This window comes from Pteropus vampyrus, unplaced genomic scaffold, assembly GCF_000151845.1.
Source record: "Pteropus vampyrus isolate Shadow unplaced genomic scaffold, Pvam_2.0 Scaffold120, whole genome shotgun sequence".
Classification (NCBI taxonomy): Eukaryota; Metazoa; Chordata; class Mammalia; order Chiroptera; family Pteropodidae; genus Pteropus; species Pteropus vampyrus.
Window position 1 is genome coordinate 2,685,079 of NW_011888901.1, and position 4,138 is coordinate 2,689,216.

A 4,138-nucleotide genomic window follows, 5' to 3' on the forward strand; every position below is an offset into this window, starting at 1 on the left:
GGTTGAGAACACTGTTGCATTACACAGTGTGCTCATTACAATAGGTCTCAGAAGGAATATTATTTTTGCCAGAAATGCATGAATTGTGCATCTCTTTAGGGATGGGTATGTTTTTAATTTCATGAACTCTGAAAAGTATAACCAATCAAGTGTCCCTTTTCATTTAGTTTCTAGAATGCATACAAAGCAATCTGAGGCCCATCTGTTGCAAGAGTAACAGATTGTATCGTCTGTTTTTTTGTTTTGGATTTATTCCTGGCTCCTTTTTATATCTTCACCAGTAATTTTTCTTCTTGTTTCTCACCTACTTCTCTTTATGGTGTTTTGAAAAGTTGAATGTATCCTTATAAATGCTTAAAATTATTTATGGATCAGGGAAGGGCACAAATTTATTAATTCGTTCAGGCAAATTAACCTAAAAGTCAATCTTACCAAGTGTTAAGAGGCTTTTAAACGTGATCCTCCTTCCAAAACCTTAGTAAGATGTGATAACACAAACAAGGCATTCTGATGAATTTTCCCGAAAGCGGCAGCTAATAGGTGCTTCAGCTCACAATGGTTTAAAGGTTTGTAGATGATTCTGTGTTTAATAACTGTGCAGAGGGATGACTAATGGGAGGAGAAATGGGTGTTGTTAATAATTATTGTTGCAGAATTAGAAAGATGAGCACCAAAGGCAAATATAGTGGATTTAATACTTTTTGCCAAAAAAACAGCTCTAGCAGAGTCAAGAGTAAGATATGAAAGGCTCCAAAAGTTTGAGTAAGGGAATGTTGGTGAAACAGAATGTCACACCAGGCCAAAATGGATTGAGTGGGATATCCACAACAATTCCACACAAACCTGAACCACCACCATGGTTGATTCAATCATGCATTGTATAGATTGAGAATCCTTGCTTTTACCCAGAATGAAGAAAGTTTGCAGTTAAAAATGAAAAATGAAGAAGAGTTGATATCATATCAACTGCTATAAAGACAAATACAACTTGCAAATTTTTTAAAGACTAAAACTTTAAATTCTCTAGGCCATTAGGTGATGGGAGTGTGGGGAGAATCTACAACAAATATAGTTCAATTCTTGCATTATATGTTGTTTAAATGACATCACTTGATATTAAAAGTTCTTATAAAATAAAAATCCTCATGAACGGCATCGGAAATAAACCTAAGTCCTGAAAAATTCAGATTGTACCTTCCACCCAGCCTAATTTCAAATCAAAATATGTATCTCTTTTATTCATAAGATGATACATATACTTATGAATAAAGCCCAAAGCTGGGCATTTCGAAATGAGTTATCTAAACTCCAAAAGCAAATAAGCTCATTTCCTTTCACATCTCTTCACTCCCAGCAATAATCTGCCTGAATTTTAACCTGATTCTGTATGGAGAGAGAGCGACTATTTGCCTTGGCTGAAACTGCAGGAATCCACATTCATGTTTTCTTCTTTTCTAAAAACCTATCTCTTAATATGATTTTTTTATTAATTTTCTTAAGCAGATTTCCACTCTCAGATGTGCTTGTCCTGCATCACAAAGGACCTATGTTTTAGTGATTACTGGTCATTATGTAAGTAAAGAGGAGAACATCTTCTGTGTGGCTCAATGATTTAATAATTATTAATGAGACATTACGCCTTTGTACATATCAGACAGATGATTAAGTGCACTATAAATGTTTAACATGGCTCTCTGAGGTCTGGAAATGTGATGCCAGACACCAACTCATGTTTCACACAATCAGAAAAAAACAAATTAGATTATGGCAATATGGTTGATTTTTATTTTTTATTATTTTTTTTTTTGGTAGTATTTACAAACCAGGTAAAATGTAATATGAGAAAAAGCATGTATGATGATAGCAGGTCCATTTACTTGAAAGTTTTTCCCCTATATTCATTTAGAAGCAATTTCTCTTGTAGGCACTTTGGGTCAAGTTCTTGGCCTGTGTTTCTTTCCATCAGACTCCAGACAGTGGGAGGAGACCCATTCTCACCTTGAGACTCACAGTCCATTTATGCCAATCCTCAGACGTGGAAACTTTGGCTGAGAGATCTATTTACATGTCAGAATCACCTAAAAATATATTTTTAAATACAACTTGCCAGGCCTCCCCTGCCCAATTAAACCAGAATCTCTTGAGGTGGTCACAAGCATTGGTATCTTATTTTTAACGAGCCAGGGTTTGAGCAGTTTTAATTTATATCACCTTCTGAACCAGATTTAAAACATGGACTCAAAATTCTTTGACACATTTCCCATCAAGAGATGGAGTCTAGACCCTCTCCTAGAAGCTGGGCTTCATGACAACTTGATGAGTAGATTTTAAGGCAAAAACAAAACCATGCCTATTTCCAGATCTAGTCCTTAACAACTGGCAGCTTCCACTTCCTTTCTGTCTCTTGAGACCTTGTTTTTGGAACCCAGCTACCATGCCATAAGGAAGCCCAAACACCCTGCAGAGAGGCCCATATGGAAAGGAACAGAGGGTCTGACCCAGAGGCTGGTTGGGCAACCAGACTCGGCAGCCGTGTGAATGAGCCACTTTGGAAGTGGCTCCTTCAGCCCCTCGTTGACCTGCCCCAGCTCTCATCACACAGAACAGAGATGTTCTGCCCCTGTCAAGCCCTAGTCAGACTTCATATTCATGGGCAAAATAAATAATCATCGCTATTTTAATTCATTGAATTATGTGGTGGTTTGTTAGGCAATAAATAACTGGAACATCTGCTCACCCAAATGGTGTCATGAAAAGGGATTTACTCTTTTAAAAGTTGAATCACAAGCATTAATGGGTTCAGTGCCTCAAAAAAGGCAGATTTCCACCTTCTCTTTGGCCAAAGTAATGAAACCCCTCTCCTTTCTTAACATAATGATGAAGCCCCTCCACAAAGCCTTTCCAGTCTGTCAATTCTCTGCAACTTTCTAATCATTCCAAGCCTTGTTTACAAAATTAATTAGTCCCTTGGCCACATAAAATTATAAACTCAAAATATTGAATACCAATTTTCATTTGGAAGATAGTTTGATGAGAAAATAATCACAGACTTTGAAGAGCCAAATTCTGGAAAAGGGAAAAAAGATTTGGATGGAATTGATAAAAATCAGATTTAATGAGTAAGGAATCCAATGATTAATGAAGAAATTACAGTATGAAAGAGGAGGGAGGAGAGCTGTTTACACAGCGGGCAGCTAAGAGTCAGCAGTGGGCCTTAGAATATGTATTAGTCAGCTCAGACTGCCATAACAGAATACCACAGACTGTGTGGCTTAAACAACAGAAATTTATTTCCTCCAGTTCTGAAAGCTGGAAGTCCAAGATTAAGATGCCAAGATTGATTTCTGGCGAGACCTGTCTTCTTGGCTTGCAGACAGCTGCCTGAGAAGGAGGAGGAGGAGAAGGAGGAAGAGAAGGAGGAGAAAGACAGAGAGAGAGAGAAAAAAAAAGTGTTCTGGTGTCCCCTTCCCTTCACCATTTCTATCATATTAGACTATCATCCTTATGACCTCATTTAACCTTAATTACCTCTTTCAAGGCCCTATCTCCAAATACATTGGAGGTTAAGGTTTCAATGTATAAATATGGGGGGTACTCAATTTAGTCCATAAGAGAATGGAAAGGACTTGGAACAAGTAGAGAAGTTCTAAAGGGAATTACATCTTTTCTACCTGCCCAAGGCTGGTTGGCCATTTTGCCGTTATTGTTAATAACAGCAATAACAATGATAACTGTTTATTGATTGAATACCAAGTGCCTAACATTTCACATTATCACATTTGATGCTCAGAACAACTCTATAAAATAGGTTATATTATCCTCATTCTTTATAGCTAAGAAAGTTGAACACAAGAATTTTCAATAGCTTATTGATGATTTTATAACTTGTAAATATCAAAACAAGAATTTGAACACAAGTCTGTGGATTTCAAAGGCCTTGATAGCAATGCTAAACCAAGCCATCTGTTTTTTCTTTTATTTCTTTGTCATTTCACAAATTATTGAGTACCCACTGTGATTCAAGTCCTTTGTTAGATCCTAGGGATGCAAAGTCAAGTTGACCTTTGTCAAAGAAAAAATTATTCTGACACTTTTTAAGACAGTAAGGAAGACTTTATTCAAGGGACTGCTGCAATGG